At 41.9% G+C, this 27,664-nt stretch overlaps 1 long non-coding RNA gene across 2 annotated transcripts in view; it reads left to right on the forward strand.

Annotated features, from left to right (window-relative positions):
* LOC311594128 overlaps positions 1-27,361 on the forward strand; it is a 297,973-nt gene extending 270,612 nt beyond the window's left edge. For both annotated transcript variants that reach the window (XR_014777971.1, XR_014777972.1), the window contains 2 exons: positions 3,448-3,628; positions 26,278-27,361. This is a non-coding gene — a long non-coding RNA (uncharacterized lncRNA). The remainder of the gene's footprint in view (positions 1-3,447; positions 3,629-26,277) is intronic.
* The last annotated feature ends 303 nt before the right edge of the window (positions 27,362-27,664 follow it).

Raw genomic sequence — 27,664 nt, forward strand, 5'->3', positions numbered from 1 at the left:
CTTCCTGCCTTGGCTTTCCTTGGTGGTAGACTGTAAGCTGAACGAGGAAATACATCTTTTCCTTCCCCAGTCTCTTTTCGTCATGGTGTTTATCACAGCAACAGGAAGTAAATAACACCTGATGACTAAGAGTAGCAATTGTCTCACTAATCTTGGCTCAGCTTGATTTATTTCATGATTATCCCCTTTTGTGCTTAAAAGTCTAATGAGTGGCCTCAGGGTCTAGTTTGAGCACTTTCTAAAAAACAAAAACAAAACCTAAACTCTTGACCCCAAGTTCATGGTACTTCTCAGGTGGCGTGGCTTTTGCTTCCTACCATCCCAAGCTACATAGGCTCTTAGGACCCTGGTTGTCACCCCTTAGTCACTCATGTCACCCTCACATACTCTCCTAGGATAATTATAAACTGAAGGTTTGACTGTAACACAAATATTGTTTTTACTTAAATAAAAGTTGTCCTCACCCTATGTAATATGTTTAAGTTTTAAATTTTATTATTTAAGCTGTGTGTGTGTGTGTGTGTGTGTGTGTGTGTGTGTGTGTTCACACAAGTGCAGGTGCTCATTGAAGGTAGAGGAAGGTATTCGATCCTCTGGTGCAGGAGTTACAGGCAATTTTAAGTCTTGCTGTATAGGCCATTATTAGCCCTGAACCCATCATCCTCCTGTTTCATCTTTCAAGTGCTACAGTTACATGTGTGCATCACCACCATCTCCTGATTCTGTCATTTGCGCAGTGAGCACTTTGCCTCCTGGGCCATCTCCTGAGCTGTCACCAGATTCATATGTTAACTGACCCTAATTTAATAGAATTTGGAGGTGGGGCTTTTGAGAGATGCTTATGTTCGGGTAAAGTCTTGATAATGTAGCCCCATGATGGAATTATTAACTTTGTTATTACTATATATTATCTGCACAAAATTCTGGGTCTTACTTGACATTTTTGCATGTCAAATATTTTGCATGACATATTTTGCATGTGAATATATCCATGACCTTGTTGACCTGATCCCACATGCCTATCTTTTCTCTCACGGTCCCTTTCTATCTCCCCGGGATTCGTCATATGAGGGAAAATGCACAATGCTTTAACTTCTTGCTTAACACAGTGATATATAGTTCTACTTGTTATTTTGCCAGTGTCCTGATTTTGACCTTGCCCACCCCCTGCCATTAGAGAAAGGGAAAAGAGTGTACTGTGGAGGCAAAAAGGCCAAAATAAATAAGGGGTCAAAAACCAAAACAAAACAAAACAAATTTCCCCACTCTCTGGCAATCAACTCTCACTGCTTGGAGCCTGACCTAGGGCCCTGTGATGCCTTGTACAAACAAGTGGAGTCTAACTCCTAATGACCCCTGGCACCTCATCTCAAACACCAGTCTCAGGAAGGACAAATGGTGCGATAAAATTTACTCCCTGACAAGAAGAAAGTGAGCCCCCTCTTATCTATTCAAATACCATCCCATACAAATGGCCTAGGAGACAAGGCCAGGTAATTTCTATTAACTGCTATAAAATTCATGCTCAGAGGGCTGATTTTTTTCTCTGAGAATTCATACACTTTGGTTTTTTTCCTACGGAGTAGATTCTTTTTTCCCAAAGGAGAATCCTTGTTTTATTTTGAGTGATAACAAATATGCAAAAGTAACATGATTTCTTGGCTATTTTTATTGTTTTATTTATTAATTTTTTCATACAATAGATTTTAATTACGCTTTTCCCTCCCACAACTTTTCCCAGATCCTCTCCACCTTCCTACCTACCCAACTTCCTGTTTCTGTTTTTTCTTTCTTTCATACCCCTCATAAAACAAAAAATGAAATAAAAACAAACAAATCCCCAAACAAAACAAAATGAAACAAGAATTTCTCTCTCTCTCTCTCTCCCTCTCTCTCTCTCTCTCTCTCTCTCTCACACACACACACACACACACACACACACACACACCACATGAAGTTTGTTTTGTGTTGGCCAACTACTCCTGGGCATGGAGCCTGTGATTGTGGAGTGTGGTTGATATACCCATTGTCTCTCCATTGGAGAAATCTGATTTTCCCTTTCCTGGTTGGTATCAATGCAAACAGCTTCTTGGTTAGGGATGAGACTTTGTATCCCCTTTCTCAGTGCTAGGAGCTTGTCTGGCTTTAATCTGTGAGGGTCTTTGCGTGATGCCACTCTCCAAAAGCTCATATTATCATCAGTCCTGTTGTGTTTGGAAGACATTGTTTGCTTGGAGTAATTAATCACCTCTGGCTCTTATAATCTTTCCATTTCCTCTTCTGCACAGACCCCTGGTCCATGAGGGGACGGGGTTCATGATGACATCCCAGCCAGGAATGAGTGCTCTAAAATATTTCACTCTCTGTGCATTTTCCAGTTGTAGTTTTCTGTGTTAATTTCAATCCATGGCAAGAAAATGCTGCTCTGATGGGGGTTGAGTGATGCACTGATCTATGGGTACAACAACATGTCATTAGAGTTATTTTATTACTATGTGCCTTTAGCGGAATAGTAGTACTACTAGAGCTCAGTACCTATCTAGTCTAGGGTTATTGACCACTTTAGCAGTATGAGGTATGGGTTCCAACTCACGGAGAGGCCCTTACAGCTAATACAAATGTTGTTGGTTACTTCCATAACTTTGTGCAAGTAGTGCACCAGTATATCTTGCAGGCAGGTTGCTGTTATAGGTCGTAGGGTTTGTACCTGGGTGATATTGATGATTTCCTTTCTTCTTTAGTAGCGTGCAGGATAACTTCCGGGATCATGGCAAACAGTCAGTTACCAGATCTAAACTCCATGTTTGAGGATGTAACTGTTATCTTCAGCAGCAGAGCTCTCCCATCAGATTGTGGAGAGCACAACCTTGGCAATAAATAGTCTGTGATGTTGAGGGGAGGCTATGGAACTCCACTGGCCATCAACCTAACAAGATATAATCTATTCCTGGCACTGGAGGTTTTACTTGGTGACATCGATATCTAGTTGGGGCATGGTCTCACCCATTATTTGGTGACTTCATTTAAATTCCTTTCACATGTATAGGTATTCTAAGACTCTCATACAGTAGAAGGTTTCTATCTGGTATTTACAAAGGCCTGTAATGTTAGTCTTCCTTTCCATGTTCCCTCTTTTACTCCTGCCCATTGAAATCTCTTATTCTACTTGTCCCTTTATCTTTCACCACACTATATTTTATTTTCCCTTTCCTGGAAGATCCTCTCCTCTCCTCTGGTCCCTGACTGGGTAGCTAATCTCTGTGGTGATTCAAATTGTAGGGCACATATTGGAAGCTTAAAAGCTAACTCTTTTTTTGGCCTGGTTAATCTCGCCCAGGAGGACTATCTCCTCGCTTCATCCATTTACCTGAAAATTTCATAATTTAATTTTTCTTAACAGCTAAACAATCTTTCATTGTGTAAGTGTACCATATTTCATTATCATAGACTGGTTCCAATTGCTGGCTATTATGAATAGAGTAGCAATGAAGATGGATGAGCAAGTGTCTCCGTAGTCACATGAGAAGCCCTTTGGTACAGGTGGATATTGAGGCCTTCTTAGCTTCCAGAGGAATCTCCATATTGATTTCTGCAATGCTGTACAAGTTTTCACTGCCACCAGCAACAAGTAAGTGTTCCCATTTTCTTGCGTTCTTGCCAGCATATGCTGTCATTTGTTTTATTGATCTTGACTTGGGTAAGATGAATTCTCAGGACAGTTTTAATTTGCATTTCTCTGACGGCTAAGGATGCTGAATATTTCTTTAAATGTTTCTTATCCATCTATGCTTCGTCTTTTTAGAAATTTCTGCTTAGTTCTGTGTACCATTTTAAAACTGGGTTATTTGTTTGATGTTCATTATATATATATATTCTGGATACTATCCCTATATCAGGTTTATGCTTTGTTTACATCTTTTCCCATTCTGTAGGTTATTGTTTTGTACAAATAATGATGCCCTTTATGTATAGAAGTTTTCATGAGGTTCCATTTATTAGTCATTAGGTTTTAGTGGTATTCTGTTCAGAAAGTATTTTCATGTGCCAATGAGTTTAAAACCATTCCCCACTTTCTCTTCTATCCTATCGAGGGTATCTGGTCATATGTTGAGACCTTTGATCCATTTGGAGCTGAGTTTTCTAAAGGGTAGTAGATATGGGTCTTTTCTTTATAATTTTTTTTATTTGTTCTGGTAAATGCTTTAATTCCTGCTCCTATGACTTGAGCCTTTCATTCTCAGCATGACATATACCATATTTTCTCCATCTGATCATTGTTGGGTGATTGGGATTATTAAATACATATATACATATATAGACATAAATGCATACACTATAGATATAACTCATAGTGCTGCAGTAAACATAAATGTGAAGGTATAAATGTGATATGCTAGCCTTGAGTCCTTTAGCTATATGCCCTGGCGTGGGATACATGACTCATATGGTAGCTCTACATTTAATTTTTTGAAGACCCTCTAAACTAATTCCATATTGATATTAATTATAAGTTTTTTTTAAAAACAGAGTGATACATGAGTTTTTTTTTTAAAGCAAGTAAGAACATATAAAAAGGGAAGATCTCTGAAAACTAAGAAAAGGTTCTTAGTTATGTTTCTGGTGGTGCTATAACAAAATACTTGAATTTGAGAACTTGTGTTTTAAAAAGGTTTATTTAGGGAAGTAACAGTTTTAGAGCCCGGAAGCCCAAGTTCAGGACCATTTTTAAAAAATCTTTTGTCGACGTCTCCTTTGCAAAGAAAAGGGAAGAAAGTAGCTAAGTTCAGAAGAGCCAAGTTCTCAAGCTCTCTTTGTTTTTTAATAACCCATACTCATAAGAACTTTATAAGGCCAGGATTGGTTCTTGCTGAAGGCAGTGACCTCAGTGATGTAATGGCTTCCCAGTAGGTACCAGCCCTTAAGGTTCTCACAGCTTCCCCAAATCACTACTCTGGGACCAACCTTCTACACGAATTCTTGCAAGACACAACAACCCATATCAAGTCTATAGTGGGACCCTCACTGGGAATTAATTACCTGGTCAGCATGGCCAGTGTCTTGGTCTTGGACACTCAGCCTATACAACATGGAGGGAAATGCTTCTATTGTAGCTGTACTGTAGCAGCCTTCCCATCTGCTCTTGGTCTATTCTGTCTGTCAGTTTCAGCATCTGGACTCTTGGGCTGGCAATGCACTTACAGCTCTGCAGTAGATTAGGATGCTACCAGAATCTTCATGAGTGTGTCTGACAGCTCCCAACCTCTGTGCTTCTCCAAAGCTGGGGCCAGCTAGTGCTTCGACCAATCTGTAAGGTCTTTGTCCTTGCTTCCCCTTTTTGCTGTGATAAAATACTGACTAAAACTAACTTGACAGCATAAGTGTTTATTTGGCTTACGGGTTACAGTCTATCACTGAGGGAAGTGAAGGCACAGACCTGGAGGCAGGATCTGAAGCAGAAAGCACAGAGGAACACTGACTGCTTACAGGCTTGCTTCCTCTGGCTTGCTCAACTATTTTTTGTATACAGCCCGGACCCACATGCTGAGAGATGGTACTACCTGTATCAATTAGAAATCAAGACAATGCTCCACAGACATGGCTACAGGCCCATCTGATGGAGGCAGTTCTTCAACTGAGGTATCCTCTTCCTAGGTGACTGGCATTGAGTTGGCAAACACTAACCAGCACAGACCCCAAGTTTCGTTGGCTTCCTTGCTTAATTGGGCCACGGATCTATTGCTATTGGTTGGGATTCCTGAGTTTACCCTGTCTCCCTCCTTTGTCTATACTCGAGCTCTCTAGATCCTCAAGGCTTCTAGAGAAACTACCCTTCCTTTTGTTGTAGAGTTAAAAGCTTAGTATATATACTCTCTGGAAGTTGTATTTCACCCTTGTTTTAGTCCCTCCTTAAATGGAATGTTCTGTGGCAAAACATATGCTTATTATGATATTTGTGTACACATTGGAATATTTCTGCTGAAAGCAGAAGAAGGAGGCTATAAAGTTACATGTACTCAGGAAATTCCACTCACTAAATGTAACCCAAACCATCTAAACATGCACAGCATGGGAGGGAGCTGTTTTCACAGACAGCATCTTCTCAAAGGTGGGATTGGGCCATCCTCAGAAGAAAGAGCATTCTCCTTTAAGGTTGACCTTCCTCTCCAACATTAATTGCTTTTAGGCATCCTCACTGTAACACTTAGTTGAACTCTGTACTGACAAAATGTAAATAAGAAAACAAGACCAAAGTTGCACGCTTTCTTAGGTCAGTTTTGGTTTGCAGGGAAATGTTGAGAGGTCAAACTTAAGATAATTTTGGAATTCTAAACAGGTTTTATAACCTCTATTGGCAAGAGATATGTATCTGCAGAATCCATAAAGCGTTTAAGGTAGTTGATACGGAAACAATAATGACCCTGGAACAGGGTACTTCCTGGAGATTAATGACCAGCTGGGAGGGGTTGATGGCCTGAGGTGTAGTTGAGGGCCATTAACCTCAGACAGTCATTAAGACCCAGGAAATGTCCTATGTCTAGGTCGTTATTGTTATTATAAATTGAAAATGGAAAAAAAGAAACAGGCATACAGATTATGTGAAGGGTGACTCCATTTCCACTGGTCTGAACAGGGAGTGAGTGTTCTGGGAGAATTTATTCCCCCATCCATTAGCTAACCCATCTCCCTGAATCCTCTGTCACTTCGCCCTTCAACTGATGGGCCTTTGTGCTGGGAATCCCTGAATTCCCCAGATGATGGAGTGGAGAGGTCCGCTGCCCTCCTCGCAGCGACTGCCTGCGAGAGCACACAGTACAGGGAATTACTTTACTGCTGCTCCAAATTGCATCCTGCATTACAGCCCACTTGCCTCCCCAGGGATCAGCTGTTTTCTTCTCTATTTAGCTGCAATAAATTTCCCACAGCTAAATTTTAAGCTCTTGACTATTTTGTTTGTGCTTATTTCCCAGACCCTCGGGGGTGAAAGTGCACAGCATTGGCTTAGCAGTTGTGTGGTAACCTCTAGTAAAGTTAGCTGTGGCACCCCAATACAGCTGCTGCTTCATGTCCGAGAAGCCATTTTAATTCAGATGACTTTTGAGTTCCCTATAGGTAAAACTTGGTTTTGAGTGCAATTAAGTTTCACCCATTTACATCCTGGAGTAGAAGATATCTTTCGTCCCCAAGAAACTAAAAACCATTCAAAAGGTGCAAGTCCTCACTTCGAGGCTACTAACAGCTCTTCAGGGCTTTACAAATGGTGAGATAAATTGCGAAGCACAAGTGGTCTGACACAGAACATGCAAAACTTACCTTACTCATGGGCTGCGGGGGACTTCAACCTGGATTTTGAAAAATCACTGCCGTCTGCCTTGAGCCCCGTGTTGTCATGGCTCTGAGGTTACTATTTCAGTTACTTAGGGGACACATGAAAGTTTGAGTAACCTGTCAAATTAGCCAGAATTTATCATCTGAGAATACAAAATAAAGAAAAAAAAAAGACCCAAATACTTAGGCATTTACCTATGCAGTCTATACTCAAAAGGTGCTCCCTCTTTCCGTGGAAAACCTTGGGATCCTTGGGATTCCTATGTTTCCTTGACTTAAGACATTGAAAAGCTCAGTTTAAATACAGTCCTGAATTTCTAGCCATTATTATTATTTATTTTTTTAGCAATAAGTAATAGTAGTAAGACTCAGTCTTAATTGTTAGAATCCCAGACCATAGTTAGCTTAGAAATTCAACATAACCAAAGTGGTAAAATGAAATAATGTTGAAGTATTATGATAAATATCTGTTTCAATTTCCTATTGGCATAATCTATGAAATCCCTTTCCTTCGTAGGCTCTTCAGAGCAGTTCACAATCTCTCTGAGAGAAACCCTTTTATGTCACTTAGTTTCACATTAGTAAGTGTTTTTGAGTGCCCAGCGTTTTTTGTTTGAGTCTATACTCTACCCTCCAGCCTTTTCTCTGTCTGCCGTTCTTGATGTGGTGGACCCACTTTCATTGCACTTGGTAGAACATCCTGACATGAGTGTCACCTGAGAGGCTGTGACATGATGTGGAGACACATGTTCTTCCCATCAACTAACCCCACCCATTTTCTTTTTTTATGAAAGTTCATACTGAGTTCATTTCCTTAGGGTGCCTACTGATTTCCCAATTCACCTTAGCTTAACAGCCCCCTTTCTTCTTGTCTAGAACTCTTTATATAATTTGATATGAATTATTATAGATGTGGACTGGGACATGTTATAAGTGATTGTGACCTATAGGTTGACTCCTGGTGACATCATCTCCCACCAGGGTAAAATCTCGCCACATGTCACATTGCAAGGGATACCAAGCCCTGTCTTTAAATGTTATTATAGTCACATTTCTCTTACACCCACACTATTTTTCAGACTATAAGACACACCTGACCAAAAGATGCGCCCAGTTTTTAGAGCAGCAAAACAAGAAAAACAGTAAAAACAGAAATTGGACCACTATAAGGCATACCTTAATTACCCTCCCCCCCCACCCTTGGGGGTAAAAAGTGCATTATATGGTTTGAAAAATACAGTAGCCTGCTCCTTGCTGAAGTTTCTGTAGTCATTTCTGGTGATCTACACAGAGGGCCCTGATGTTTTTGTCAGTTCTGTCACTGCAAAGGCAGGGTAGGGCAGTCTTTGCGCAGCCTCAGGTTCCTCTATGGAGAGCCTCAAGAGATATAAGTATTGTGAACATATAATCTCAATATTATTCAGGAAAGGGGGAGAGGGGGCAGAACAGCAAATACTAACACATGTCCTTCTTCATTTTAAATAAGTAGGAAGTAGTGAGAGATACAACTAAATGTAATTATTAGTTCCAATTGTCTTCAGGATAGGCGTTCGGTTACTATTTGTCAATACACTATGGTACAGGTAGGTGTAGTAGTACCTAATCATATACAGGTACTAGCAGGTATCTTAATGATACGCTGACTTGATTGTAGAAAATTCTAGTGACTTTCAGTTATTTAAACAGTCTTATGCTGCTTCAAAAGTTTTTTCCTCCCCTTTCCCCACAAAGGGTCAACTTCTCTATCCCTAATCTTCTGGGCAGTTTTCCTTCATGAGGGAACAAGAGCAAATGCTTTACTGTTTGTCTCACTATGGTGAGACTCAGCTCCCTGCTTGGTCTACTGAGCCCATCACAAGTGCCCTCTGTGTAGCAGGCATATGCTTTTTGCCTTAGTCCTAGGTAGGCTTTCCAGAAGGCCTTCCAAAGCCTCTCTTCATTATATCCTTTCTCATGTGAGAAATCTGGCTTTATCTTTCCCAGTCAGATATTTTCTTCTGGATGGTCACCCTGCCTAGCCTGGAGTGTCATCTGGAAAGTCACCTGTTCAGTTCACATCAAATAATGGAGCCAGATAGCTGCCTTGCCACCTCTGCTCTGCCTTGTCACACTCTCTCCTGCTCTTTCTTGGGTCAGGGAGCCATGTGTGATGGTCCAATATGTTATCCACTAGAGAACGACTTGTTCATCTTGCTGTCAGGCAGTGACCTGGTATTCTTAAAAAATGAATTGTTTTGTTTAATGTTCTTTCTTTGATTTTTGGTGACAAGTTCTCTGCCTGCCCAAGGAATGGCATCTCTTTGGTGGCTTACCTTCTGTTCTGCCCTCTCAGTTCTCTTCATAAAGCATCCAGAGAGAGGAGGTGGTAGCCAGTAGTAAGGTGTGCTCCAAAGCAACATCTCTGTTAGCTGTGCAGGGGGGACTCTCTACAATAGAATACAGGGGCGGGGGGTGGCTCTCTTGACATATTGTAGACCTTAGCTGTGATCTTGAATGCAATGCTAGGAAAACAAGAACATTCTACTTAATGGTATTTCTTTTCCGAGCTAGAGGAAGAAAAGAATGTTAAATGTAATCCCTATAGCTATTCCTATCCCGAGAGGATTAAATCAGCCTCACAAAAACAAAGTCGATAGCAAGGTCTAAATATGGATTTGGTGGAGGGATGGGGAGAAGATCAGGATTAGAGGAAAGGGTTAACCCACACTGAAGATGTGTGAATAAGTCACATGGAAAGTCACTGACTAAAAAAAAAGACTGGCTGCCTTGAAGAGTTTCAATTCACTTCAGTGTAGGCTTCCAGTTGAAATTAGTATCAGCACTTAGGAAGCAGAGGCAGGTGGATCTGTGTGAATTCCTGGTGAGCCAGGCGACATCGTGAGGTACTGTCTCAAAAGGCAAAGCAAAACAATAACAACCAAAGACTTTGCCTGTAAGTGCTATGTATGGGTGTACAAGGCCCTGAAGCCAAGGGTTATGAAATGAAAATCCTACTGCCAGATGGGAGATACCTTCCTGGGAGTTATTGGCTAAGGAGGCCACAAATTATACAGATCAATGCCCATGGACGCCTACCAGAGCTAGGTGGTAAGGGCCAATTACTGAAAATACCACATACTTCAAATCTGGAATACAGAGAAGCCATGCCGGAACTGAGCGGGAAGGTTCTTGCCTACTGTAAGTCACTGTGCTGGAAGCTGAGTGGTAAGGATGGAGGAATCAACAAAGATCTTTTCCAGCTTTGGCCCTTGTATGTTACAATACCAACTCGCCAGGCAGGAGGTTCTTACCACGTCAACAGGGGCACAGCTGTTAGAGGAGCAACCAAGTGATTTCTGATTGTATCTGAGGACTGCTCCACAGGACAGGGCCTGCGGGGCCCTGCGGACTTGGGAAGGCTCACGGCTGAGGAGGTCACAGTGAATCTACTGCGTGATATGCTAAACGGGCATGTTCTCAAGTTGCTTTCTGAATATTTGTGTTTATATTTCTAGACTAGTTCTGTCCTTTGCTTTGATTTAAAAAAAAAAAAGATTTTCTGTGCAGCAAAGAGTGGTTAATGATGCAGGGATTCTGCCTGGTCAAGGTGCTCAGGCGGGGTACCTTCTTTTTTTTTTTTTTTTAACCTTCTTCAAGTCTCAGGGAACACCGTGGAAGGAGGGATGGGAAGGATTCAAGAGCTGGAGAACCGAGAGGCCAGTTAGGAATCACTTCGTAGGGGCTTGACCTGACAGTGGCACTCATTAACGTAGAAGCTACAGTTGCCTGCATAGGGCCTGCGTCAGACAGAACTATAAAACATTCACTTGTAGAGGGAGTAGGAAATCACTGAGTTCTGCTCAGCGAAGGTAAGGGAAGCAGAGTTGCCGGGGTAGGACGTCGTCGTCTTCAAGCTCCACTGGAAAGCTTCCCACTCACGCTCTCGTGAGCCACCCCAGTTAAGCAGCATAGTGGGCCACAAGGCAAAAATAATGACAAACCAAAAAGACAGAAAAGTGGCACGGAGACTTGGTGAGAGGAAAGGGTGTTAGGAGTGGGCAGAAGATGAGAGGGGAGGGGGTGGCACGACGAGGGTGACCAGAATGTTTTGTATATGTGCATAAATGTTAAGTTTCTAGCCTCATTCTTCAGGGTTAGGTGTGGTTCCCAGACACAAGAGTTCAGAATTTTGTTGTTGAATTGTATTGTTTTTCTAACAGGAAAGAAGAGCACTCCAACTTTCTTTAACCCGTCTCTAAAAATGCTTTACCAATTAAGCTATGCCCTTAGCTCTTTTAATGGTAGTTCTGTCTCTATTATAGTTTACAGACTCTTAGAAGGATGTCCTCATCCGTTTATTCATCAGTTGTTTACTGAACTCTTAATGTATACTGGGCCATGTACTTGGCCCTGGGGATTCCAAGAGAAATAAAATACTATGCTATTCCTCAAGTTCATTGTCAAGTGGTGTTTTTTTTCCCTTTCTTTATACCAAACATTCCCCCCAAAGTTTAAGCTTCTACATTGAGATTCTAAGGTCCTTGACATTGTATCCCAGTATTCTGTTTAGAGGCCAGAGTGAATTTCCTTTTCTATTTATATTAATTCTACAGCCTTCACAGTTCACTCTATGCTGACTTTGTAGCATTGGCTAGTGGGAAACCAGTTAAACCTCTCTTTTACCTTTACAACCCATGTATGGCTACACTGTTTTTAGTCCGTTTAAAGGATACAGCATTTTGAGATGCTGCCTTGGAGACAGACGTCTTCCTGCACCAGTTACTGAATCTGGCAGTATCTAGATCTTAGATTTATAATGTTTAGAGATCTGTGAGAAACACATTTCTATTGTTTATCAATTACCCAGTTTCAGGTGTTTTGTTATGGCTGAACATTTGATTGGATCCTTTTGAGATTTCCTTTCTTACTGGGACCTGGTTGGGGTCCCTTGAGAGGTCTGACCAATCTGACCCTGTCAGAGCAAACTGATCTCAACTCCCTTCAGATGCAGCTGTTTTGGGGCCCCCAGTGGCCAGGGGATGCGCTTCCCTATGCAGTGATCCTGTTCGGTGACAATCCTCTTTCTGAGGATGAAAAAAAATAAATCTCCCTGTGATAGTAGGTTCTAATTTATCACAGGGTGAACATATTACTCCTGTCACCTTGTTGTATTCTGTCATCTGAGCCCCACTGAGGTGAAGCCATTACCCTTCACAGGAAGGCACCGACTTATTCATCTCAGGGAGGCTGCTTCCTGCCTGTAGCTTCTCTGGAAGACAGCCAATGGGAACATCCATCGTTTACAAATTGATTCACACTGCCTTGGCCAGCATTTTAAATTTGATATTAATCTCTTCTTCCGAAGGCCTTCTGCAAAATTCCAGGTGCTCCCCGATGCACAGTGGTTCCTCCCCAGTGTTGCTCTTTTGGTTGTGGGTTTGTAAAGATAGCTGCCTTTACTGAGTTTACTTGTCCTTCCAGCCCACATTTATTTCCAGGAAGCCTTCCTGTGCTCACTGATTTCAGGATCCTGTGGCTCTAGGTTGCCACTGGGGGACAGTCGCTGAACACCTGGCTTTGCAGCACTGGGCTGCAAACCACAGGCCACGGAGTCATGCTCTGAGTGTCTGAGCTGTTGAGCCGTAGACAAATTATCTACCAGTCCTAGACTTCCATCTCCTCATAGGTGGACTGAGGCCAGGATTCTTATCCTCCGCATCACAGTGGAGGCTCTCTGGTATTGCTATACGCAGCAAACTCTCAGGCAGGGAAGAGGAAGGACGTGCTGCTGCTTCTCTGTGCCAGCGAGTGATTTCTTTTACAAAATATTTCCCTGCTGAGTGAGGACAAAGTTACTTAAAAAGTTTAATCACAGCTGGTTTGTGGGCTATCTAATTTATAGTCTCAGTATTAAGAACTAAGAGAGTATGTGCCCCCAACTTCTAAATTAGCAGCAGAATAGAGAGGCATTCAGAGGCATTAGAGATTAGGTCAAGGAGTAACAGCATTGCTTACCTGACAGATATCAAAAGAATGAGAAGTATATTAGCAAAAGAATATGGCTGCACACAAATTATGTTTTGCGTGGGAACATCCAGAATAACTGATGTTTTGAATGCATAATAGTGAGAGGAATCTAAATAGACTTTTAAGAAATTCTCACTATGATTTAATCTCTTGTAGGTATTTGTCATTATTTGTCTTGATCCTTTTTCCTCATAGATATATGAATGAAAATTGATTCAGTAGCGGGGATTTTTTTTTCCCCCAGAGGACTTGTTCCACTGAAGTTTTAGGAAGAGCTAGTAGGGTCTGTCCCTTGGCTTTCGGGGATGTTAGACTGATCCCCGAATCTGCAGTCGAATCTGGTGGCACAGGCCTGTAACCCCAGTTATTTAAAGGGGTGAAGTTGGAAGGTGGAGATCTGAATACCTGATTGCTTTGCCAGAGGTCCAGCCTGAGGCAACTCGAACAGACTGTGCCTCAAGAAGAAAAAGGGAAAAGAAAAAGGACTGGAAACATAGGTCAGTGGTATAATGCTTTCCTGAGGCCCTGGTTTCAATTTCCAATAAAAGACAGACAGACACACTCAAACACACACATGTACATACCCCCCACAGACACAGACACACATACATATACAGATACACACACACACAGAGGAACATGCAGACATACATACAAACACACACAGGAACACACAGACACAGAAAAAAGTACATAGCCATATACATATACATATGTACACACACACACACACACACACACACACACACACACACACACACACACACCACACAGAGGCATATGCATAAACACACAGATACAGACTCAGATGCAAATACACACATAGAAACAGAAACACATAGACATAGGCACAAACACACAGACACACTGTAATAATAAATAAAATTTAAAAGAAATGTTATAGAGGAAGAAAATTCTTCAAAACAAGAAAGCCTGGCGTGAAATGTTCTAAGCTGGTGTAATTGCTTTCCTCTCTGCCCTGCTTCCAAGGATGAGTGCCCAGTAGTTTGTTTACCCCACGTAATTCTAAGGAGACTTAGCAACGTGAAAGCAGCTGACACTGGTGACAAAGCTGTGTCTGAGCCAAAAGGGCCACCGCATTGTTGGAAAGGCAGGGTGAAGGGACAGCACTGCTCCTTTCTTTGCGAGCAGTCCGGTTGAGGGCACGGCCAGTGGGTCTCTTGTTTCCTCTTGCTTCGGAAAGCCATTGTCCAACCCAGGAGAGAATTCTCGTTGGCGGAGAGCCTTCCTATCTTGCCGTTCCAGGGCAGAGAAAGGAAGGCCTTGCACCTGACAACATCCTGGGCTTCGGGATGAAAAATTGCTGTGAATCTGAGTAGAGATAAGCAAGAAAAGGACAGTGACCGATACTCCAGCGGTGAGGGAGCGGTGGTGCTGGCCGCTGCCCATCCCTCTTATCTCACCTAATGGCCGGCGCCTGCCAATGTTTATTTGGCCACTGCCATTCACCAGCTGCTTCGCTACCATGTTGTTTTTCTTCCCAGATGGCAACACGATGTTCCACGATAAAACTGACACAGAAAACAATGCAAAATTTGTCTAAGAGAGGTTCAGCAAGCATGAGAGAAACATCTGATATCTCTCGGAGCCCGCCAAGTTCGCAGCTCGCAGTGCCAGGGTAATTATGGGGTGATTTGAACAAAGGCTTTGCAGGGAAGCCACTTCCAAATGAATCAGGTAGCTTCCAGAAGGGGTGAACGTTGGGCTCCTGGTTCCTCTGGCACCCGGACAGAATCGATAAGTGCTGGCTCAGACTCCCAGTAGCCTCGTACATTACCCAATGCCGCGCTTTTCTCCACGCTGCCTAATTAATGGCTCACTATTTTAAAAACTCTTTTTATTCAATTAGACTCTGCTTTCAATAAGATAAACACGCCTACTACAAAAGTCCTGCCCATCTCTTCAAAGCATCTGCTTTTTTTTTTTTTTTTCAGTTGCCCTGATCTTTGATTCTGACCATTTTCGTGTGTTCTGGTTTTTGAAAATGGACTGCTATTTTGGGGGAACTGATATAAAAACAGGGGTCCCTCCTACCTTCTTGTTCTGGGGTGCTTTTCCCCTTTAACCTCTGCACAGGAACTGCTGCCGAGTCCAGCACAACCGCTCTCATTGACTTCAGAGAGCCACGAGTGTTTGAACTGGGGTGTTGGCGGACTCTCATTCAAATCCCACACTTTGAGACAAAGTCTACCTCTTCTGTGGGCTGCTAGGTGCGCTAGCCTTCCATTCCTTGTCAGGCCAGAATCCCAGGTGAAGTGTTAACTGCTCTTTCTCTCGTTTAGCCATGCGTTTCCTCATTTGCCTCAGAAATGGTTCCAAGAAATGAATGCCTTCGTAGATGGACAGCGTTTTCGGTTCTAACATTTGCTTTGTTATAGAGTTGATCCTGAGAATAAAAATAGCTTAATAAGTCTATCTCCCACTTGAGAAATCTGCCCCAAGCTCAATTTACTGTGCAATTAAGCTGTTGTTAGTGAAAAATAAGGAACAGAACACTGCCAATCATCTTTGGTGACAAAGAACTATTATAGTGAACAAATTAAACTTTGCTGCTTTATAAGTGGCGTAGTGTGTGGGTAAAATGTGAAAGCTGATGTTGTATTTATTTGGTCTGGAAGCCGTAAGAAGCCCTGACACATCCCTACTCATAGCCAAAGGCAGTAGCAAGGGCTGAGACTTTCCTCAAAAGACCCAAGTTTAGCTGTCTCACTAACCAACACTGGATGACTCAACCTCCCACAGTCTCCTGTTCCTTTAAAGTGTCATGGGAATCAAACCAACACACAGGTAGAAAAGTCCTGTAAGTCTGTGAACCACAGCACAGTTATTAGGTATGAATGCATTATCCAAGATATGTTTCTCCATTTAGCTAGATCTTATGTTTTTCTTAAGACTATAACTTTCCATCAGCAGATTTTTTTTTTCCTCTCCCTAATTTGATGGTTTGTTACTGTGGCCTCAGAAACCCAAGGAGGAGAGGACAATGCAGATTTTATGATTGCTGTGACTATTTGGCTTCTAAGGGCAGAGGAAACCTCTGAATATATTAACATTTGAGGCCACATTCTAATTCCGTTTTGTAGGGAGCAATGTCATTGGGCACTGGAACCTTTCAGCAGGACAGAATGTTGGGCATCTTCCAAGGTAGCAAGAGTTGATGGTTTTTTTTTTTTTCTCACATGGAAATCACTTGACCATTCCTGCAGAGGTGGAATTAATATAATGTGCATGTTCTTATTCATATTCATGTTAGTTCAGAATGAAAAAACAAAAGGTCAGGCAGAGGACTCTAGGCATACCGAGAGGGAGGTTGAATGTATAATCTATGCTTGTTGAGCTTTGTCTAAGGAGTGTGGTCCTCAACTCTGGCTTGAGTCAAATGCATCTTACTTGTATACTTTGGTTTTGACTCCTCATTACTACTACTGTAGCTTTCTTAGTTAGGGAACCCACATTTGAACACTGACTTCAGAAACTGGGTAATGATATGTAGTCTTCAAAAATGTCTGAAGTTTCTCAGGTGACTCTTAGGTCTTTCTAAGTTGAGAAATAAATCTTTAGAGGCAAGGTATAATAAATTATCTCTCAATCCATATGCGGTTCTTAGTTTGCTATTGGTTTGTTAAACATTATTTTTCATTATAGACCTGCATGAACAGGTTATATGCAACTCACAATCTCATTATTTATTTAATTATAGTTTTTACATTAATTCATTTGTGTGTGTGTGTGTGTGTGAATGTAAGTGGATGCACAAATGGAGCATAATTTATAGATGACAGTTTTCTCCATCTCATGGGTTTCATGGATAAGACTCAGGTAATTGGGCTTAGAGACAACCATTTTTACCCACTGAGCCATTTGGTGGCCACTAGGCATGATATTGAATGACCACTGGAACTGACACTTTCTCATGCTGTTAAAAATTATGTTGTTTGAGTTATAAGGATCTACACAGCATTTTTAGATGTTTATAAGTATATGTATATATAAGTCCTAATCTTAGTATTTTTAATGAGTCATTAAATGCATTACCAATTTTTGAATTTTAGAAGCACTCTGGGAAGCAGAGGCAGGTGAATCTCTGTGAATTTGAGATCAGCCTGACTTACGAAGCAAGTCAAGGACAGGCAAGGCTACAAAGAGAAACCCTGTCTCAAAAACAAACAAACAAACAAACAAACAAAACAAAAACAAAAACAAAAACAAAAACCTTACAATTTAAAAATGATGAACACTGGCAGATAGGTGAGTCCCAAAACAAAAGCTTTTTGGGAGCCAAGAGAGATCATGAGACTAAAATGTTTGAGGAACATAGGTCCTTCAAGTTCTCTTATCTCTCCATGAAATAATTTGTTCATTTGTTGTGTGATTTCCCTACTTAGACCACAGACTGCCTAAATACAGTTTGTTCACCCTGCCATGTCAGCATCCAGAAGTGTTTGGCATAAATTAGGTGTTAGAGGTTAAACTATGTATCATTCAAATTCATTTATTAAAGTTAGAATTCTCAGTACTTTAAAATGTAACTTTGCCTGGAAATAGGCAAATAAGTAGTATCATATGAGGAGCTCACAGTAGAGTAGAGTTAAACAGAGAAGACTTGTGCTCTAATAGGATTAGTGTCTTTATATGTAGATGGATGAGTGATATAGTCATGCCAATGGAGGACAGCATACAGAGACTGGAGCCATGTTGTCCCTAGCTTAGGGACAACACAGAACTCAAGGAAAGGCCTGGAACAGGTAGGTCCTTCAGTGTCTTATTTCAGAGGAAAATGGTCCTGCCAATATTTAAGTCTCGTCTCAGATTTCTGAACTCCAGAACCGTAAGGCAATAAATTTCTATGATTCTATTACACATTGTTGTTGGGACTTTAGCCAGCTGCCCTAGGAAAAGAATTAAGAAGGCTTTGAATAGATATTAGATAAATAAAAGAATCGTCTCTGCTTCCCACGTACCATGCACACATTTTCCATAGCCACAGGGTTGAGGCATGGTGCTGTTACCCTCTTAATGCACTCGAGGAAGCTGAGGTCTATAGGGAGGTGTAGTTACTTGCTAAATGCTAAGTCTCTTTGACCCCTTGAACAAGAGCTTCTAAGCTTTACACCACATGGCCTGATGCACTCACTGCATAGTGGGTACAAATGGAAGCAGGATGCTGCTGTTAATGGGCACAATGTGCTCATCCAGATCACAGATCCAGTACCAGGAATACCAAATATTACTCTGTTGTTCTGTTTATATTCTCCTCTGATCTTTGTCCATAACTCTCAACTTGACTGAACCCCGGAAGCCTGAACTGGGAGGAGGAGAGGAGTTATTGTTATTATTATTATTTTTTCTTTCCTCTCCTCTGTCTTCCACTCAGGTCTCAAGTCAGGGTTAAGCGGTAGGCTGGAGGAGGACAGTTAGAAGATTTCATCATTAGTAGTGGTCTTTAAAATGACTTTGTCACCTTCTGGGGACATGTGGAATATTTGGGGGCTGTTTTGAGGCAACCCCTTGGTGGCATTATACCCTTGCCAAAGAGATGACACTCCTTGGGTCCTGATTCTTTCTGTTGGCGTCAGCTTACCTTGGAGGTTGGCCACACAGCTGGCCCTTCTTCAGTGGAAAAATGGGTCCTGCTATTTTCCTTGTCTTTCTTTCTGACTCAAAGGGACATTTTCATCTTTTGGTATGTAAACTCTGGGAGTACAGGCTGCTCCTACTATAGCCTCTGATCTTGCCCACAAGAGGCAACAGCTTCAGCAAACCTTGCACATTTGAACTCTCTCCCCATTAGCGTTGGGCTCTAGGCTCCATCTCTTATGGACTATGGCTTGCATGTTGATCTGTCTGAGAGATTTTCTTGAGGCCTTTTACACTTGGTCTGAGTCACTGAGCTCATGGCAGGAACTCCAGTCAGGCAGCTGGAGGCAGAAGCCAAAGGAGAGAGCATGGAGGAACGCTGCTTTTTTGGATTGCTCCCTATGACTTGCTCAGTTTATTTCTTGCTTGTTTGTTTGGTTTTGTTTTGTTGTAGAGACAGAGTTTCTCTGGAGAGATGGCTCAGCCATTAAAGGCTAGGCTCACAACCAAAAATATCAGTGGAGTTTCTTATAAACTCAGGATCACTTGTCCAAATGGAGCCACCACCCACAGAGGGCTGGGTCCTCACACATCAATCATTAACCAAGAAATCACTGTACAGACACAGATCAATATGGTTAAAGTGTTGTGGAAGTTTTGGTTTATATGTTTACATGATTTTGTTTTAATCTCAGGTGTGAGATATGGGGGCTGCTCCAGTTTGTTCAGAGCAGATAACTGCTTTATGAGAAGGCATGTGACCTTTGTCAGCTGTGAACTACTTCCTGTGGGGGCATGCATGGTCTTTGTCATGAGGATAAAAGCCAGCCACAGAGAGAGCCTGGGGGCTCTGAGAAAGAAGAAGGCTGCTGGTGCTTCCCCCTGCTGCTCCTGGTTGCTGTTTATGTAGTTTGATGAGAAGAAGTTGGAGATATCCTGAAAGGAAGATTGGTCTTGCCCCAAGGAACCTGATGACCCTAAACAGCAGGAATTAGCTAAGGAAAACTATGCTCCCTCTCCCAACTAACCTTCTTTCTCCCCTGTCTGGTGTTGGGGTGTTAGAAGGGATTGGGCTGGAAAAAGGCGAAGGAGACATAAGGAACCCCCCCAAATAAAAAAAAATAGTTTTAAAAAATACACCAACATTAGAGCTGTATGATCAGGAAAAACAAAAACAAAAACAAAAGCTTCAACTCTGGATACAATATAAATGTTAATCTTCTAATTTAGAGACCACCCATTTCTAACATTGAATGCTTTAAAATACTTCTCCTTCTCTACTGAGAATTTGTTGTATGGTAGGCATTCCATCAGGGAAAGACAGACCACTACATTTCTTAATTCTTATCCAACCTACTAGTTTAGGCAGTGGTCTGGGCTTCTCTTTAAGAGTTAGCAAGTGGACAGAGCACTAAGTAAAGGAAAGCCATGTAAAGTGACAGAGTGAAGGGGAGGGTGGTTAAAGGCCTTTTTTTTTTATTAGTAGTCACTAAAGTGACTTCATAACCTTTAGGTACTCTCTTGAGTCCTCTATTATTGCATTATCCCCTCACCAAGGAGATGTATAAGCTAAGATGAGTATCATTGTATCAGGAATGGACTTGTCACAGAGCAAAGTATGGGCACACAAGCGTGACTGGTTGCCTCACTTTTTCATATGAAAATGAGGTGTTCTACGCTATGGTGGCGGTGGTGTGTGTGGGGTTAGCTATAGCTTTGTATAAGTACACCATACAGATGGAGTGTTTTATACTACACTGGCATGTTGGATAAAAATAATATCACAGGACAGGTAGAGCAGAGCCAGATGACCCCTTCACTCTACAGCTTGGTTAAGAAGTCAGGGGTAAAGCTTCAAAGCCAGTCTAGAAGATAGTGACTTCTAATGCCTGTCCAATGGGAAGCATTCATTCTGTGGCAGACACTCAAGTTACTTTTCTTCCCACCCTTAATCCCACTTCCTATTATCACTAACATAATACTCCATTCTTTCCTCAAGCCAAGCTGTTGGCGGGAGTCTGCTCCACTGTCTAGCTCTGTAGTTCATTTTGGTTGGAACCTGCTGGGTTAGCAACATCACCCCTATGGAGGACCATCCTAACGACTCTCTTCTAGAAAGGTAGGAGAACCAGAGGCAGTTTCCCTTTAAGGCAGCAGCTCTCTCTTTCTCTCTTTCCACACCCCCATTATTTAATTACTCTAGATCTTATTCTAGCCACTGTTTATTACATTTTATTAAGTGTGAGTGTGCATGTGCGTGTGCATGTGTGCACACCATGGACTCTGTAGATAGTCAAGAGAGAGCAGTAGAAACAATCACAAGGAAGCACTTTTTGTTTGAAGTCTCAAGACAACCTCATGAGCAATTGAACTTAGGCCTTATAAATGCCATTAAAAGATGCACATAAATTTTATCCATTTCTTTCTCTTTCTTTATCATTTAATTCTCTAGTAATTTTCCTTCATATCCTGAGATCTACAAACAACTTTGTGCCTTGACAATTCCATGTGTAGTCTTAAAATGTGTAATATTAGGCATTTTTTCTTTTCTTGTAAATTTGGTATTGTAAAGACTATGTATATGGCATCAGTGACCTCAGAGGAAACTGCAGGCATATTTTGTTCCTGAAAGAGGAAGTATATATTAATATCATTACTCATATTATGGAAGACCATGTATCTGTATTACTATAAAACTAAATCTGCAGACTTTTGAGATATGAATATGGGTGGAGAAGAAAATAACACTTTCTCACTAAAATTAGGAATAAGAAATTAGGAATAAGAAAACAGCCATGTTAGTTTTTTATCAAAGCTATACATTTTTCACCAATAGAAAGTATAGTTTTTTTTTTCCGGCCTATCATTGCAGACCCCTTGATAGGTCACTTGTGCTCACTTTGACTTTGAAGTTATGGTGGTTGTTAAAACCATCACCACATTATGGTTCATAACAAATTTACATTGCTATCACAATATAATTTTAAATTTAAAAATATTTAACATATTTTTAGTAGAATTGGTTACTTTCCCTATGTTTTACTACATATATCCAAACACTAATTGTCCCAGAAAAGAACTAACTCATTGCGCTGCCTGAGGAATCTCTGATGCAACCATTATGAGTGTCAGATTAGGTAATGCATTAAGTTATACCTGGAAAAATGCCTGGATTACATAACAACCTATGCATGGCTGGGGCACCCCAGAAAAGTGGTTTCCCTCATGTCTTCTGTTTTCTTGAGAGTTGACACAGCACCAGAGGATGCTGCAGATGGATGACAGTTGTTGCTAAACAAAGGGCGGGGCCTATTTTTCACAAAACTCCCATTTTTGCTTAATTAAACAGTTTGCATAATTAAACAGTTATGCACGGTGGTCAAGTACAAAGTGCTTTGGCACAGAGAGAAAATTTATTAACCTGGAGCAATCTTAGAATGCTTAGTAAATATATCATATTTAATCACACACTTTCTTTATTGAATATGCATTTAGGGAAAGGCCTAACATAATTTTGCAGAAGAGATTTATCTGTTTGTCTCCTGGTTTGAATATATCCCTAAGCAATGGTGTTTTGTGATTATATATGTGCTCTCTCTCTCTCTCTCTCTCTCTCTCTCTCTCTCTCTCTCTCTCTCTCTCTGTGTATGTGTCTGTCTGTCTGTGTATATGTGTACATCTCCAAACACATTTATGCACACAAGTCTATATTTATGCACACATATATGTGTATTAAAATTTAATATACTATGTATTCAAAAGTTACTTTTACTAATGCTATAACTTAGAGCTAAGTCTTTAACCTGGAATTTCTTATCACTGTAGAGAAAGAATTCTACTTTGATGAATGTGTCTCTCATCTTTTGGTGCTTTAAAAATAAAATTATGAAATCTAAAAACTTTTCATTGAGTAATTACTTTTGCCCCATTAGATAGTATCAGCATATCACATTATAACTTATTCTAGTTACCATCTTGAAATGTCACTCTACAGGCAACATTTGAATGTCTTAAAAGTTTATTAAAAATACTTATATTTATGTATGTGTTTCCAATTGATTTTCCTCTTATTGTTGATCATTTTCAGAGTTCCTGCTTAAAAGCCAACTTTCCTATCTTAACATCCTCAGAAAGCCTTCTTAGACTGGGGCAGCAGGAATACTTACCACCGCATATTTCTTCTAGTAAATAGCAGTCAATAGATTTGTTCTCTCTTTTTTTTAATCTTTGCAGATAGTGAGTAGGCCTATGTGCATCCCAATATTACTGAGAGGAGTTTAATTTTATTCACGTATATTGGGGTGCCTCTAGTTGGCTTTGTGTCTTATCTGTTCTCTGTAGATGCCATTGACTCAGTCCTGAGTCTCTCTCTGCTTGGGGACGATAGTGGGTAGAATGTCAAGTGTCTCTCACAGGCTTATGTGTTTAAACACCCATTCCTCAGCGGTTGCTGTTATTGTAGGTTATCACAGAAACTTCAGAAGAAGGTGGTTGCTAGAGGGAGGCCTTTTAAGGTAGCCCAGGCTGGCCCCCATCCACTTCTTTCTGCTTCTGAGTCTGTTACTGTGAGAAAAGATAGAAGCAAGCGCGGGTTGCCCTGGACATGAGGTGTTATGTTCTGCTTCCCGGTCATGATGGACTGAGGTGACATGAGATGATCAGCCAAAAGCAAAACAAAATACAGCAACAACAACAACAACAACAGCACCCCAACCCTCTTTCCTTAACTTTATTTTGTTACAGTGACAAAAAAAGTAACTAGTTAGAAATGTGGTTGCTGCTGTGGGGATTCTAACCCCTTGGGTTGCACTCAGGCCTCTGAAGCCAGTTTGCAGGAGGAAGAAGGTTAAAAAGGTTAGATGTCATCGGCTAGAAAAGCCCCGGTACATGGTGAGCTGTTTCCATTCTGGTGGAAATCTGAGAGAGAAGAATGCCGATAAAAATGTGGACAACGAAGGGCCAGATCACGACGTTTCAGATGGGAGCAAAGTAGTTGGAATAGGAGCCATGCATGTTAAACTGTGGCAGAAGCTACCACTGCATTCTTTCTCCTCTTCTGAAAGCCTGGGTGAGGCTGAGTTTGAAAGCAGTCGACTAGTTTGTTTGACGAAGGAAAGTTCAAGACAGCATAATGAAGTCGGGCTGTGAAATGGTTATCACTCACTACTTTTAGCCAGATTTATACCAAGAAAATAAAGCAGGAAGATGTGACAAATGTAATCTAGATTTAAATGCTCATTTAATGAGCATTAACTCATTAAAGCTGTGGACAAGGCAGAAGTGCCGCTTCAGGGAAACTCTGAACCTAACATTGGGATGATGGCAAAGATTCCTGGAGGGCTGGACCCCACTCATGGAAGGCTGTAGGTTTTCAAAATGCAAATTCCTTTGGAAAAAAAATTCACAAAGTACAGCACAGTCTGCATTGGTGGGGGCCCAAGGTACTGTTTCTCACTTGGTGATTGAACAGGAAGGCGAGCAAGGTAGGTCAGAAGTGAGCCTGAACTAAACCTTCACATGTCTGTTCAGCACTTACTCCTTAAAGGTTCGCCAGCCTCCCAAAGCAGTGCCACCAATTAGAGTATTCAGACACATGAGCCTGCACAGGAAATTTTACATTAGAACCATAACACTTTGCCTCACCCTTCATGGGCTGGGGTCTATCTCATGATGTCATCAGGTTAGAAACAGCACCTCGGGCTCCCACCAATGCTGACTGCACTGTTCCACTTCATGCCTTCCCCCTCACTGTGATTGACCGAGATCCCCTGAAACTGTGAGCTGAAAACAAGTCTTTTCTCCCTGAAGCGGCTCCTGTCTTTCTCCCTGAAGCGGCTCCTGTCAGGGACTTTGTCACCATGATGAGAAAAGTAACAAATACAAGGTCCAAATTGTTCAGCCCCATCCATCGCTTGCCAGTCTTTCCCCCCCCCCGCCCCCCCCCCCCCCGCCCCAGTTCAGTAGTGAGCAAGTAATGAGTAAGGTGTTCTGGATTTGACAGATGTTCAGTAAATGCCAGCTGATGGCAGAGAGTGACACCGTCGGACCAAATCATGCCTTCATCACTCCTTTAGGAATCTCTACCCACAACACTGAATTTGGTCATCTGGGTAGCTCGTATGGGCTGGCGGTGCGCTCCCCTCCGCTCTTTACAATTTCAGAAACTCTCAGTAAAGAAACTCAATAATATCTGAAGAATGTGTGATACTTGATGAAACTTCACTGTAAGCTTTCGGGAAAGCATCTCTACTTCCACCGCACCAGCGCCTGTGTTAACTGGAATGGCGAAGCTGATAGCCAGGCATCAAAATATTTAGTTTAGGATGCTGCTCAGGATATGTTGAGACTGCTCAAGGCTGCTCTGACGCAGTTACACTACAATTTAGTGTTCGGCTTTTGAATTCGTTACCTGAGCAGAAACAACTGCACAGCTCTTTAATGAGGCAGAAGGTTGAGAGTCACGACTAAATTTATACGGCTAATTACTTATTTCTTAAGGCAGAAACCTAGCTGTCCCAGTTGCATTTTTTTAATTTTTAATTTTTATTTTATTTTATTTTTTGTCAACTTGTCACAAGTTAGAGTGATCTGGGAAGAGGAACCTTGGTTGAGAAAATGCCACTGTAAGCTTGGCGTGCAGACAAGCCTGTGGAGCATTTTGTCTTCTTTTCCCCTTTTGGAAGGAAGATTCATGTGATGATTTATTAATCTTCCCCAAAAGTTTGCATTTCTTTTAATCAATCAATCAATCAATCGATCGATTTTACATCCTGACCTCAGTTTTCCTTCCCTTCTCTCCTCCCAGCCCCTCCTTCCCCCCCACCCCACCCCGACTACTTCTCAGCTCTTTCCAGAAAAGGGAAGGCCTACAATGGCTGTCTACCAAGCACGGCATATCGAGTTGCAGGAGGAGTAGGCACCGCCTCTTCTATTAAGGCTAGAGACGAGTAGGATGAAAGCATCCCAAAGGCCGTCAACAGAGTCACAGACAGCTGTGGAACAGTCTCTTGATCAAAGATTGATGTGGGAGGGCCAGGCCCACTATGGATAGTGTCGTCCCCCCCCCCCCGCCCCCCGTGGGTAGGTGGTCCCAGGTTGTATAAAGAGCATGCTCAGCGAGCCGCGGAGTAAGCCCCATTCATTGCTGGCATCTGCCTCAGTTCCTGCCCTGACTTCCCTTCATGATGTATTTATAATATGTGATAGGAGACAACCCTGTTCTTCTCCAAGTTGCCTTTGGTCGGTGTGTTTATCACAGAAACCTAAGTAACCGGCGAAGGAGGCATTTAAGTCTTTGAAAAGCAGAGCTTACCCTATCGGATTCTTATTGCCGTTCTTAAATTTCAGAGGTCCTGTCAAGAAAGCCCGAAAGGTTGACTAGCAAATCAGAACAAAACAGACTGAAAGAAGAGCATCCATCCCAAGACCATCCAAGAGGACATACATTCCAAACGGATTCTTCCGCATCTCTTATTTTTTTTTTTTCAGCCACTACAGAGCCCTCGCCACTTAGTAAGGCCCTGGGGTGGGTTCCGGGCTACAGTAACAGACCATGCGTAGTCCATGCCCTCCAGGACTTAACAAGGAGTTCGGGAATACTTGCTAAACACAGAGAGGAGTGAGTGATAGCTGTTTGCCACAACCTGCCCTTGGAGGCAGCTTCTAAGACAGAACTCCCCGTGCTCTCGGACGAATCGTTATTAAAATCCAGCGTTCAGCTTGAGAGGCTTACGAATGAGACTTGTTTGCCAACCAGGCTTGAGAGATGTATAATGAAACTCATTTAATGAGGCTTTCTGAAGGCAGAAGTGCTCTGACTAGAGGCAACTTCCATTTGTCTAGTCATCAGTGTGGTTAGCTCATAAGTGAAGGGCTTTGTTGTAAACTCAATTCTTTTTTCCAGAGGGCTGGGCTGACAATAGAAGGAGCTTGCAGTTCTCTCTGCTGGCCAAAAGAGGGCGCTTGGAGCTTTCTGATTGCTGTCGGAGGGCGCAGGAGCAGGCTTTTGGCTGAGGTTTGTTTAGGTCTTTTCCTACTTGCATAGAATAGATGCAGTTGAACAGGGGGTTTGGCTCCTGCAGGGTTGTGGGAGTCTTTTTCTTTGGTCTTTTCTAACTGAAGATTGATGTTCACATTTGTATGTGGGAACCTAATACTAGCAAATTCTTAATTTTATTTCCTGTGGATTTGTTGAGAAGCAATGTTTTAATGTGAAGAGGAGCCTCTCTGTTTTGATGGACAAAGAAGAACACGGCAGAAAAAGGGGCTGACATTTATGCTCGCTCTGAAAATATACCCTTGTGAAACCCTTTGCCAAAACTGCTCAATTCTGATTTGTTTGGACATTTGACCGTGAGAGGCTTTCCTCTTTCCTTTTGGTTCCCTTCAACGACCCTTCCCTGTCTCTCAGTTTAGAATGTCGTATTGTTTTGAGTTCCAAAGATGGGGCCATTAAGCTTTAAAGTAACATCCTGAAGATTGGCTTGTGGGACCTGTATAAACATGACCTATCAACACTGCACAATGACAAGGATTAGGCTTCCTTTTTTGTTGTTGTTTTGCCTTTAAGGGCAATCCTGCCTAGGGGCCAGGATGGACTAGGAGAGATCTGAGGTAAGATCAAGGACTCCCTAAGAATTGCCACTAATCCTGTAAATGCAAAACAGTGAGCTGGCCAGTCTGGGTGTAAACCAGGCTGTGAGAGTGTTAGCCTCCGCCCAAAATGGACTGAGTT

Source organism: Acomys minous (genome assembly GCF_964271855.1).
Source record: "Acomys minous genome assembly, chromosome: 3".
In the NCBI taxonomy this organism is placed as follows: domain Eukaryota; kingdom Metazoa; phylum Chordata; class Mammalia; order Rodentia; family Muridae; genus Acomys; species Acomys minous.